Source organism: Acomys russatus, chromosome 31, assembly GCF_903995435.1.
Source record: "Acomys russatus chromosome 31, mAcoRus1.1, whole genome shotgun sequence".
Classification (NCBI taxonomy): Eukaryota; Metazoa; Chordata; class Mammalia; order Rodentia; family Muridae; genus Acomys; species Acomys russatus.
Window position 1 is genome coordinate 15,132,621 of NC_067167.1, and position 13,850 is coordinate 15,146,470.

At 40.4% G+C, this 13,850-nt stretch overlaps 2 long non-coding RNA genes across 2 annotated transcripts in view; both read right to left on the reverse strand.

Moving 5' to 3' along the window:
• The window catches only part of LOC127183686 (uncharacterized), a 64,167-nt gene extending 54,775 nt beyond the window's left edge, over window positions 1-9,392 (reverse strand). Inside the window, exons 1-2 of the long non-coding RNA XR_007830049.1 lie at window positions 9,230-9,392; window positions 8,211-8,329 (exon numbers count right to left, since the gene is read on the reverse strand). This is a non-coding gene — a long non-coding RNA (uncharacterized LOC127183686). The remainder of the gene's footprint in view (window positions 1-8,210; window positions 8,330-9,229) is intronic.
• Window positions 9,393-9,964: 572 nt separating this feature from the next.
• On the reverse strand, window positions 9,965-11,501 carry LOC127183708 (uncharacterized). The gene is made up of 3 exons (XR_007830051.1): window positions 11,444-11,501; window positions 10,751-10,893; window positions 9,965-10,231 (listed from the first exon to the last, which is right to left on the reverse strand). It is a non-coding gene; the product is annotated as an uncharacterized LOC127183708 (long non-coding RNA).
• Window positions 11,502-13,850: the final 2,349 nt, after the last annotated feature.

Here is a 13,850-nt window from a genome sequence, read left to right on the forward strand (position 1 = left end):
TGAGTCTTTAATTCTGTGTGTGGATCCACAGGCAACATAGAATGGCTCATGTGGGTACATGTTAAATATTATCTCTTCTCCTTCTGGCCCCTGACTGACTTGCATTTAACAGTGCCAACTTAGTCTTGATTTCTTCAAGCTTTTGCTTATTTGTTTGTTTGTTTCCTCCTTTTTTGTTTGTTTGTGTTTAATTCTCTCATCTACAGTGCTGGGAATAAAACTCAAGATCTCTTGGGTAGCCAATCGCTGAACCATATTTTCCTCAGCTCCCTGAAATCTTTTTTTTTTTTTTTAAAGAAAGAGAGGAGGGGGATTCAAATTATCTTATTTGCTAACTTATTTTCTTTAGATGAAATCCCCCTTTTTATCAGATTCCATACCTTGATTGAAGTCTGCATAAGCTTGTGTTTTTTTTTTTTTTTTTTTTAAGTTAAATGTTAGCTACAGTACCATTTAACAGTTAGGAAATACTAACTACTGATCAAAGAAGAGGAAAATAAAAATAACCAGTAGATTCTGAGTGTTTGAAACTAAAAGGAAACTGCCATTATCCAATATATTGATAAGTGGTAATCAGGTTACCTATACCATAGGTAAAGTTTATTTTTAGCCACACTGACTCTTAGCTGTTATACAGAAGATGATGTGGGAATGCAAGAAAACAGCATGACATTTTCCGTAAGCACAGCCACTGTGCTTGGTGACAGTCCCAGGGGACAGGATGTGTATGAAGTATCCATGCATAGTCATCTACAACTTGTTAGGTTCTTTTTTTTTTTTTTTTTTTTTTTTTCCTTTTTGTAATTTGGCTTAATGACAGCCTGTTGCCGAATCATTTCCTGACTCCAACCACCCAACTTTTGTCACTTCTACATTCACAGGGACAATCAGTGTCTGTATTATAGCAAGTGCTGTGAGCGCTACCCTCACCAAACACTTATTTATGGTGCTGAAAACAACTGTTCACAATTGTAACTCACAGATCTTAACCCCCACCCCCAATGGGACCTGACGTAAACTTGAGTGTCCCAGAATCGTATGACTAGTATATTATTATGTATATTTGGTTTGAATCGCAGATTAGGTCTCACAGTAGAGCAGTGTGTAAGAAAGAGAATGCATATGAATTTCAGGGTCCTAAAATGGTCCCTATATATCTTTGGCCACCATTTTTACCATATCTGACTGCAGAGGACGCTCTACACTGACATGGATATAACACATTAAACATAATGAAGGGTCCGAACAGAACCTCCAATCAGCTGTGTCTTCCGTGAATCCCACCTAAGACCCAGAGTATCCTTGGGATGGTGTCACACACACACATAATCACAGCACTCGGGAGGCACGGGGCTAGAGGCAGAAATATTGCCACGAGTTCAAGGCTTGGTCAACACAGCAAGAACCTGTCTCAACAAAACAAACAGACAAAACCAGGAAAACAGAAGGTTCTCAAGGCTAGCACGATACCATGGATACAACACGACAGAAGTCAATGGTGTGCTTAGACGAGTGAGCAAAGACAAAAAGAAACTTAAGCTTTATCTTGACGTCTAGGGCATTTGCTGCCAGATAAACATATAAGCATGGGGCTTCGACCTTTTTTGTTTACTCTTCTTCTCATCAGTTTTCTGAGCATCATTCTGTAGATGGAAGGAACATTGGTACCTGCCCTAGGGTCTATCTGTTCCATACTCAAGAAGATATGAGTTTCCTGTTTACTTTCATATTGCTTTGAGATTTGTTTGGGGGAGCGGCACAAAGGGTACAGAGGCTAAATAGTCTTGTTCTGCCCAGCAAACCACAGCGCGAGAGGATTTCTCCCGTCTTCTCCCATCACTGTGGAAAGCACCTCCAAGGTTTGCTTTATTTCCCATCTCTAGAAAGCACCTCCAAGGTTGGCTCTCCTGTCTTTGTTACCCACTTCTTTGAATTTCTTGAACCTCCCTGAATGCAGTGGGAAAGAATGTTAATTGAACAGCACAGCAGTGAGCCTGTCCTCCAAGAGGACAGCTATGTCCCTTCACCACAGTGGCAGGCCTATTATCTCCAGGGAACTCATTTAGTGGGGAGTTCATTCCTGGGCTACATGAGTCATGGGAGAGCAGGCCCTAATAATGGGCACATACAGCACAAAATGAATTTAATTCTTATGAGTATACTTTTAAGACATTGTAATTAATTTTGGATACATAAAAAAATTACAAAAAATATTTTTAAATCTATTTCCCACAAGTATTGTACCCAGCCAGCTTCTGCTGTAAATATTAAATGTTTGTTGGGTATATGCCCACCCAAGGGTGGTACAGCTGTATCTTGAGGCAAATCTCAGCTTCCAGAGGAATAGTAATCTCAATAACCACTGTGCCCCTCCGACCAGTAAGGTGTGAGCATCCTCCTTGTGTGTCCTCCCCACATCCTCACCAGTGTGTGCTTGCCATTTGTTGTATTGGTTCCCACCACTCTGACCTGTGTAAGATAAAAGTTCCTCAATCGCACAATAGACAAGAACACAAACGGAGTTTTGACTTGCATTTCCCTGATGGCTAAGGATATTGAGGATTTCTTTTAGGTGTTTCTCAATCACTTGTGTTTCATCTTTTGAGAAGTCTCTGCCTAGTTTTATAGGCCATTTTTTTAATTGAAATTTTTTGATGTTAAGGTTTTTTTTTTTTAAAGTTCTTTATATGTTTTAGATACTAACCCTGTATCAGATGTTTAATTGGTAAAGGTCTCTTCCCATTGGGTAAGGAGATGCGAGGGGTATAGAAGGAATTGGGGGAGGAAAAAGCATGATCAAAATATATTGTATAATTTTTTTACTAAAAAAATAGGAAAGAACATTACATATATAATGTATGTAAGCTCTTATCAAATTCTTTTAAAAAGTTGTATTTATTGCTGGGTGCAATGGTGCATGCCTATAATCCCAGCATTCGAGGAGGCTGAAGCAGTCGGATCTCTCTGAGTTCAAGGCCAGCCTGGTCTACAAAGGTTACACAGGATAGCCACAGCTACACAGAGAACCCCTGTCTTGAAAAACCAAAAAAAAAAAAAAAAAAAAAAAAAGTTTGTATTTTGTCTTTGTCATTTTAGCTTTCTAGTAATTTCATTTCATTTTGCTTGAAGAACATATCAATTTATGGTGAATTATATTAGAGACACAGGGAAAAACAAAACAAAACAAAAAAGCAGCCGTGAAAGGTCCTTTCTGGGAATTCGAGTCAGAAAGGCAGGGGTGGTACGGAGTGACCTCACTGTTCCAGCTCTTCCACAATAAGCAATGGGACCAAGCGACATAAATGCTCAATGACCTCAACTCTCAAATATACAAAATGATATCTGTATAATAGAATCTTTGGGACATACTTAATAAGTGCTGATCTGTGCTTTGTTTTTCTCCATCATATAAACATCATAGGTTGGATAAGGAACATCAATAACTCATATAAATTGGTGCCTATTTAATGCCCAATAAAAAACCCCCAAATTAGCTATTACTACTATCACTACACTTACTATTGTTACATAACAGTGATTACTATATACATGTCTCATATATAATAGGTACTCAATAGACATTAACGGTTATCTTTTCTCATTTGTGTAAAATATTTTGAAAACAGCATGTCTTGTAGCCTTAATGCAAACTTCAGAGTGGCCTGGGCACTGAACATGGGCGGGCTATTCACCATGCTGTGGGCCCTGGTGTGGCCCATCTGTTCACAGCTGGACAGTTTCCCTCCAAAAATAGTTTCCTCTTGGATAGCTGCTCATTAAGTACAAGAATTCTAGGGGAGACATTGGCACCTGTGTTTCAGGGTGCCACAGAAAAGCTATTCCAGGCAATGGGAGAATTTAAGGAGCGCTCATCCTACCTAGTTTTTACAAACTACCAAATAAACTGACTCTTTCTGAGCCCTTTCTTAGAAACTACTTGAGAGGGTAGCTGATATAGAAAAATAATTTTAGTCCTAACTGTAGACCAGGTTGGCCTTGAACTCACAGAGACCCACCTACCTCTGCCAAAGGGGTATACTATTTAAAAACAAAGCTGGGAACAGTGTGCACACCACTTTGGTGGTTACAAAATGCAAATGAATCTGATTGGTTCTTACAAAGAGGAGGCAGGTCCTTTTATTCTGACTCCAGGTATAAACAAGACAGTTAGCAAAAACTAGATAGGCTTATCTCTCCTTAAGTTGCCCCCATTAACAGAAAGGGCTTTTCTGTGGCATCCTGTAACAAAGGCGCATTGGCTACCTTAGAATTCTTGCACTTAGCATATAGATGTCCAAGAGAAATTACAAGGCTATTGAAACGCAAGCCTCTAGTGCAGTTGTACCTCTTAAACTCCTAAAATGTGCCTATAAATTGCATGAAAGACCAAAAAGAATATTTCAGAAGAAAGTGTCAGGAATACTGCCTGATGCATGAAAATCTTTCAGTCTTGAACAAAAAAAATCTTTGTGAGAGAAATACAATGAGCAAGCATGAAAAAAATATGGATAGGATATGGGGAGGAAAAAAATATATATCCAAACAAAAAGAATAATATTGGGGAAACTGTTCAAAGTTCTATAGTTTGTGCTAAGGCATAGCAAAATTCAAAACCCACAGTCATAAATAAAAAGTGTGTTTGTGTGTGTGTGTGTGTGTGTGTGTGTGTGTGTTAAAAATGGAAAAGCTGAAAGACATTCCTAAATGGCCCCAGGCTTAGAGAGAGGCTGTCTTTGAGAATGTCAGGCAAACCCCACAAAGTGCCCCAGCAGACACCTTTAGCAGCTCAACTAACTTCACCCCTTGGCCCACTTAACCATCCAGGCTCTGGGGACCATTCCAGAGGTCAGGCAAAGACTGCAGTTAGCATAATTTCTCCAGCTGCTCCCTGTGCCAGCAATCTCCTCAGCTCAGTACTTTGTCCCTGATAAAAGGTCAATGACCTTTCTAAGGGCAGTATGGCAAATGTGTTCGGTCACCTCCACTTTTGTGTGGATGAACTGCAGGCTCTGACTCGAAAGAATCTGCCAGCAGAGAGGAACAGAGAGAGCAGGCATTGGGCACTGCGACTGAGTAAGAAGAGGATGCACCTGCTCAGTGGAAGATGCCAATGCTGGTGGCAAGCAGTGCCTTTTCACGACTGACCCTCAAGATTAGCCAGTCTGCTTCAAATAATAATGTGCTGTGTTGAAAAACATGTAGATGGGTTATATGTGTGCGCTCAGGCACATAATAAATGCATGGAAGAGGACTACTGATGTGTTTTGACCTTTTACCATACACTACACATTGCTCTTGGGTTCACTGTATCATTTACACTCTGTTGCCATGCTATGGGGGCAAGAGCAAGGGTGAATAGCCTCATAGCATAGGTGAGGAAGCAGGCTTAAAAGCTTTTCATAAAGCTAATGACTAGAAAGACAGGAATTCAAACACTCAAGAGTCATTTCTAGTTTAACCAGTACATGTGTGCACCAACATGAGCTGCAATGTTCTCTTTGGATTACACACACACGGACACACAGACACACAGACACAGACTCACATGCACACACGTTCTAGATAGATACCAAGGAAGACAAATCCCCCTATTCCAAGTTCCCATTTTTTTTCTTGTTTAACACAATCTATGTACACAAATTTTGAGGGGCCAAGAAGAAGCTTCTGTATCTTTAAGATGCTGACAACAGAACTGCAACCTCCTAAAAGCCTAGAAGAACAGATTCAGTTCAACAGTTTCACAAATTCCCAGGGAATTCATTTATACTGTATGAGGATGATCACCTAAAATATCTGGGTAGAAAAGTATATTCAGGTCAGTGAGCATCATTTACAAGGCACCTCTCTGTTGCCAACTGTGTGTCACAACACCATGTCTCTCTAGTATGCATATTTTCAAACTTGAATAAAGCGTGTGCTCTGTGTGTTAGGATGCCGGGCATAAAACTACTTGGTGGAACACGGGAGATACCCGACAAAGGTCTACCAGAGTCCAGAGGGGAGGAGATAGCAGGCCCGTTTCAAATACCCAGTCTTGCTTAAAGAGAATCCCATTGAAATGTGTTTTAAGCAATGAAGTACATGTGATGCAGTTAGAATGTGCCTTTCTAAAAATAAAACCCAAACTTGAAATTTTAAAGCATCCTGTTTGGGGCAGCACTGCCAGACACTGGGGTCTCCCTCCCCTGCTGTTTTCATTACTTCGGAAAGATGTGCACAAGGAGGTACACATGAAAGCACAGGTGCAGGCATTTGACCTGAATCATGGGCCACTGGGATTAATAATTATAATGGAACCAGATCAAGGTGGACCGTTATCTTTATGCAACATTAGACTGCAATGGTACATCTTTTTAGCTTTCAAGTCCATTAATGGCTTATTAGCCAAGTGGGCCCTTAGGGACCATAAGAGATTACTCCTTCTCATTAAGGTGTTGTACACTGCATTTTATTCAACGATTTGATGCCAAAACAAAGACTTTTTCAAGCATTTTTAAAAATTTAACAAATTAGAATTCAAAAAAATTAAATAAAACTTTTTGACAGGCTGCTTTTGCGTTCTCCCATTCCAAACCTTGCCCTCACATATAACTATGCTGTAAAGCCATCTTGAAAGCCAAAGCAATCAAATGAACAGATGCAAGGCCTCCTATTGATAATAGAAAATGAAGTCACCACACGCCCTAGAGCACAGCAGAGATGGCCTTGTCTACTCTCTGAATGGATCATGCTACCTCCAAGGTGCTGTTGCCATTGGCAAGCAGAGAAGTAACTCTGAATTGTTTCATTTTTGGTTTTTCAAGACAGGGTTTCTTCCTATAGCCTTGGCTGTCCTGGACTTGCTTTGTAGACGAGGTTGGCCTTGAACTCACAAAGACCTCCCTGCCTCTGCCTCCCAGAATGCAGGGATTACATATAGGCATGCACCACCGTGCCCCACTTCTGAAATGTTTTTTTAACTTATTGATCCTGACCCTAGATCAAAAGAGTGTCCAACAATCCATGTGGACCCTACACAACATTTATAAATAGAAAAATCTTTATCGTCCTTGACAAAGTGTCTAAAGGAGCTGTCCAACTGCTGAAGCAGAAAGGACCACATACCTTTGACAAGATTCTAGGCATAGCCACAGTGCGGGCATCCATGTCTTATCAAATTTTAGAAAGGGGCCCTGTGACTTTTCCACTGGACCCTCTGTTAAGATTTGATCTAATCTGAAAAGAAACATCTATAGGATGCAAAACAAAATGCCAGTCAGACTCCAACGTAGGATGAAGGTGGCACACGCATAGGTGATAACACCAGGAGAAGAGGCTCTGTAAACTGACTTCAATAGGCGTGGATTTGGACTCCAGCTAAGGGACTTTTGACTCAGAGAGAGTAATGGTCCCATCCCGGTAATCTGCCATATCTCAGAACTTCAGTCCTCCCACCATAAATGTGACAGTATTACACTCATCTGTCCCAGACAACTCGCAACATAAAGATCTAAACCTGAAAGTACAATCGGCATGAATGCCAATGAACTTTCTTTATCCAAATTTTACCAGTCATGGGGGGAATTCCCACAGTCTACTCCTGCTCAGGGAAAAAGGCCAGGCTTGTCTCATCCTACCGCCACACAGGCCCCCGTGTGCACGAATGTTCAGTACAGGGGGTGAAAGGTCATATGGTCCAAGGTCAGCATACGATTGGCTTTGTGATGTCTGCTTGATAAGGTATCTTCACCCAACATGGAAGATGGCTTGTACTTACCACTAATCAACTCAACAGAACAAAGTAAAAGATGGCTCACTTGCATAAATCAAACAAATAAGCTGCACCATTGTGCACATTAGGCACAGATAGACACATGCAATTAGATTTTTTACTCTGAACATTTAGTTTCTAATAACCCAGCAGCTAGCCGAGAAACACTTTACAGTTCTTCCACTATATTCTGTTTAGGTGGTGGTGAGAATGAAGTGGTCCAATTTCATGCTTTGTGGAAGGGGAGGCCCATTTGAGTTGACAAAATTCACCATAGTAATTCTTAAAAGTGAAATTTTCGTATCCTGTAATCAGGAGTTGTGGGGCATTTGATTAAATACCCCAGGCACTTGATCCCCAGCTTACTTCCATCTCTCTCTCCACTGACCGGCAAGCCAGAAAAATTAAACCAAAAACTCAGAGAAACAAAATGTATATTTTAATACAAAAATGCTTTTACCTGCCATCCTGCTGTGAATGAAATGGGCCGAGCTCTGAAAATGTTTGTCAGCTTAACTCTCAGTTGGTGGCACTGTGAAAATGTAGCCAGGCAGCCTTATTGCTACTTCTGTGCTTTAGCTGCCAAGTGGAATACAATAGAAACATCAAAGAGAAAGGGAAGAGAGGGGAGCCCAGAAAAACCACAAAGGATGATGAGAAGCAAGAAATAAAATATTTCTAAGTCAAACACATTGTATTCTGCCATGTTGGCATCCCAGACAGCTCGCACACTCAGGGTATGTATGCCTCAATGAATTGCCACTCTCCCCAAATTATCTAGGAAATATTCACCTACAATAAAAACCCAGAAGACACACTTAACTAAGAATAAAAATGGCTGCGTCATGCTGCTTGGATATAGATAACAAAAATTCAGCATCTCATAAGAGATTCCGATTTAATGTTTTTGATAGACATGAAAAAAATGTTTTCATTTGGGCTACATAACATGCATACCAAGTGAAGAGATGGGTGCTGGTGCTCCCTGAATCCTGTGCACAGGCATCTGCAGTTGTTCCCATGCCCAGGACCTGCATTGTCTCACCTTGGTGGTTGTACTCTCCTCAGGAAGACATTCCACTATTGCACCAGTGTACATATGGTTATCACGCATCACAAGGTCTGTATTTCCTATTTTAACCTCAGAGTGCTTGAAAGGATGCAATTGTCTTTGGCTTGTTCACTTTGACGAATTTATACACCAGTCATTAAATCTCAGCAAGGAGTAGAAAATGGTATGCCCTTTGCCCCCAAAACATAAAATATACCATTTACACTTTTTTTATACTTTGCAATGATATTCTGACTTATACAAGCTAATGAAGATGAAAAAGAGTAAAGAAAATCTGACTTCCATAACCATTCAATAGACTAGTTTTAAACACTTCAAAGGAGTCTCAGTTTAGATGAAGCACAGGTACCATGATGGGACAGTGATGAAATCAGATGCAGTTCCATGGCACTTGATAAAAATCTTACCTCATTAAGTGGGAGATCCAAAGATTTTTCACTGTAGGTTATTTTATGAATAATTCTGTGTCCTTCCAGTAAACTGTCTCACACAGAACAGTGACATGGGGTACAGTCAGAGTCAGGATACTGTCTAGGCAATCTAAGTTTGTACATAGCCTCCAGTGTTTCAGCCTATCTACAAGTTTAGGCTAAGGAAAAGAGAACAAGTTGTGTTTGTTTGTTTTGCTTTGTTGTTTGTCTTCTTGCCAATTAAAAAAATCAAGATCATCACATTCATTACTACGAACTAGCAAGCCTTTTGTATTTTGACATTTTATAATCAATTTCTGATTGCACAAATGAGTTTAATTCAGACGTACCTCTTGCTAGCCAGATTAAAGTAGTAATTTGGCTATTTTTTTTTTTAAGCCCAAATAACCCTTCCTGGATCATCAACTCTGCTCAAATTCATTATGAAATAAAAAATTTTCCACACCCCACTTCCCATGAGGAAGAGAACACTGCAGAACCCAGGCCCCGGGAAAAAACACACGGGCACTGCCAGAGACAGACAAGCATGCCCCCGTGTAAGCCAGCAGCTTAGTCACTACAATTATACTTTTAGAAAATAAATTGAGTATCTTCCGTTATAACTCGCAAAAAAAAAAAAATATATATATATATACACACACACACACACACACACACACACACACACACACACTTTGGAAGCAGTTTGCCCAACATGCAACATTCTCTGCCTCTTGCAGTCAATTCACAATAAATCTCTTACCTTGTCGAGAGATGGAAGAGCAGCAGGCTCATTATAGGATGAGCGATGCGTAAAATGTTCTCCAGTTGACTTCCCACAGGATTTATACCTCCCAAACCAGGAACACCTCTACCTCTGCCTGCGCAGATGGACTGCTAGGCAATGTAGTAAAACAACCAAGGAGTTAGGAACCAGCTTTGACTTAGTTTTTGTGTTTTTTTCCTCTCCCATTCTACCTCTCAGACATCCAGAAGAAACTGAAATGTAAACACACAAGCAAATGAGTATGTGTCTAAAAGTCATAGTACAAATTATATGGGAAACACGGTTTAAGCATGAAGGTTAGTGACAGGCTCCTATTTTTAAGTGAGACGACATGCACAATGGGGTTGTTTTCCCTAGAAACTGAAAGGTTATTGCATTCCTATTGGGAATGGAAGGGGAGAGACTTCAATATTACATGACATAAATATTCCACCAAAAACAAATTAGCTGAATATGCACTACAGATAAAAGGCCAAACAATTGTGCTTTGTCTTGTAAAATTACCAAGGGAAAACATTTTAAAAGCAAGTCTAAGAAACCCGACTGAGGGCAATTATATGCTCATGTCATTACTACAGCTCCACACTTATTGTTTGGAAAAGTTATTGCATTTTTCTTTTTTTGTAAAGTAAAGTGTCATGTTGCACTTGTTTTCCATCTAAATTTAGTCTCCATTCCTTGTGCCATATTTCCTCAGGCATGAGAAGAAAAAAATCAATGGCCCTACTCACCTTTGGAAGAATTTCACTGCCAAGGCTCCACGGTTCTATGGGATCCAATAATCCGTGGCTCAGCATCGATTTTCCTGTGACACCTGTAGAAACAGCTTCTCCTTCCTCTCCAACAAAACACAGTGACAGGGACTGTGTAGATGCTGAACGAATTAAGCGTACAGGCTATTAAGCACAACTTGATCTCCAAGGGAGACACAGCTTGTATTTTCTGAAGCTGTTAACGTGGCTAGCTTTTTTCCTGAACCACTTAACAACCATTTAAAGATAATGTGAACATATATTTTTTAAGAGAATTTGGAGGCAATATTTTCCTTAGGGTTCTCACAGTTAACTCATATCACCAATAAAACTTATTTTTTTTTCCTCCCGGAGGAAATAGCCTATTAGTTAAAAAATAAAAATCAAAGTTCAAGTCTCAATTTTTTAAAGATAGCTCCAAAATCAAGTTGTTTTTACATATGAAAAATATGGTCATGCTTTTAAGATTTAAAGCCTGGAAGCTTGCTGAGATATAGAGGGTCTTGGAAAAACTGAGATGGAGCATGTCAAATCCTTGGAGAGATTGCTTTGGGTGTTAAGGTGTGTTTTTAAGGCTTAAACCACCAGCTTTCCTAATTTCCTTGGTGGGCCTAAGTATAAGAAAAGGAAATTTTTAGGCGACCGTTCAGGTTTCTAGCAGCCTTCACACACCTGATTTAAATCTCAGAGGTGCCTCAGTCACCCTGAGCAGCGTCTCTGGGGACCGTGTCTGAATACATCCCCTGCAGCCATCCTGTACAGAGTGCAGTGGCTGCTGTTAAACCACTTCCTCACCGATGCCATCAGTCTGAGAATCTGCAAAATAAAAGTGCAACTGTTAACGGAGGCACCTCCTCTGCGTTTGCTAGTCCCAAGAAAACAGAAGGAGGCAAACGCAAGGCTGCTTGATTCTCATGAGGTAGGTGACATCTTGGTTAAAATTGACGTGACCAGGCAGCACTCTGACAGGTTTTGTGTTAAGGCCTGATGGATATAAGCTGACAAGAACCTCCCTGCCACACAGAGTTAAGCTCACGGTGAAATCTTTGATTTGATAGTCCCTTGATTAACTTTTGCGACACTCAGCGCTACCCCTTTCAAGTTCATTATAAATCAGGCCACTCATCACATTATAGTCAATTTAGGATCCATTTTACTAGAATGCAGTCATTTCAACCATCCATCAAACCTGTGCACAATTTTCAGTTAAAGGATTAGATCAATCCACTTTCCAGTTCTCAGGGGAGAGGCTCCATTGTTTATCAGGCCATGTCTACACTGGCTGAGCAAAGCGCTCTGTTCAGAAGGAGAAGCGCCTTTGGCAGCTAGAGTCCACATAGCTGACCCATGGATGATCTCGAGGCCCTCCTGTACCTAATTATCCAAGTGCAATGACATCACTAAGCATCACATGAGAATGACCCATGACAACTCCCCCCCCCAAAAAAAAGTATGGCATGATTATTGTTCTAATGTATTCACAGTGCTGTCATCTACAGTGTAATTCAAGGAACTAGACAAACATGTACACATTGATGGCTATGGGTATGAAAACACTTGATGACACCATAGTGGCTGATCATGCTCCTATTTTCTAATCAATACAGAAGTGGCACACTATTCTGTAAATACTTAGAATTAAGTTCAAACTTTACATAGGGAAATCTTCACAAAAGGCAATTTTGTTCTTTAAAAAGGACAAAGAAAAAATGGGATAAAGGTAATTGGTATCTGGGATCAATATTTACACCCTGATGACTTAGTACCAAGTTTGGGTGGCTTCTATTCTGGAGGCAGAGTGGCCTAGCATTGTCTGGAGTGCTGGGATTGGATTCTTACAACCAATTTTTAAGAATAAAAAGAATGTTAGCAGAAATGCCTACTAATCGCTATGAATGTCTACTAAGAGCTATAAAATTATAGGCTTTCCCTCTCACCCACCCAAACACACTCCACTGTGTGAAATAACAGATAGAAGACTAATCACCTTTGGAATTTTGCCAACCTTTCCCATTGGTGAGCTGGCAGAGTTGGCCAGTCGGCCTTAAAGGCATAAAACATACCTCACCCCCATGAAAGCCCTTTAAAGACTTCCTGAAATACAATCTCAGTCTTTACAGAGGACAGAAGTGAAGACCTAAGTGTGTGGGACTGCTTCAGATCTACAAATGTCCCATACACTACAGTATTTTCCCAAGATGAATTATCAAGATGAAAAGCTACATTTTAGATTCTTAATCACTTGTCCTTTGCAGGTAGGAACATTACCAACATTCTGAAATATCAAGAGTGTATATGTGTATGTGTGTGTGTGTGTGTGTGTGTGTGTGTGTGTGTGCGCGCGCGTGCACATATGCGCGCACGCCTAAGAGCAATGTTCACCCATATGGTTGAATGTATAGAGGTTAAAGGTTAGCATTACGTATCTTTCTTAACCACCATCCACCTTATTTTTTTGAGAGAGAACCTGGAGCTTACTAATTTGACTGGGCTCCCTGGCAAAAAGCCTCAGAGACCCTTGTGTCTCTGCAACTCTGTCACTGAGATCACAGGTACATCTTCCACACCAGCTTTTGAGGATCTGAACTTGGGTCTTCACGTCTGCATAGCAAGCACTTTGATGACTGAACAATCTGCTCAGATCAACATTCAGACTTCCAAAATAAAATTTCAGTCTCTGTTTCAGTTAGAAAATCATGCAATTTATATGTTATGTTAAATCCCCTTCAGCTAGGTACAGAGCTGCAACTTAGCACAGTGGCAGGCAACATATTGGCTGATCAGTTTTTCATTTGCAACTTCAATGAGATCAAGCCAAAGAGTTCTAGAGAGGTAGTTCTCCGCCTTGCTAACGCTATGACCCTTTAGTATGGCTCCCTCATGTTGTGGTGACTCCCCAACCATAAAATTATTTGTTGCTACTTCATAACTGTAATTTTACTACTGTTAGGAAACATAATGTAAATTTCTGATACCTGATATGCGACCCCTGCAGAGTCGCGACCCACAGGGTGAGAACCACTTTTCTAGACCAGCTAAAGAAAGTCATAGTCAGTGACATTCATCTAACAGGAGATGC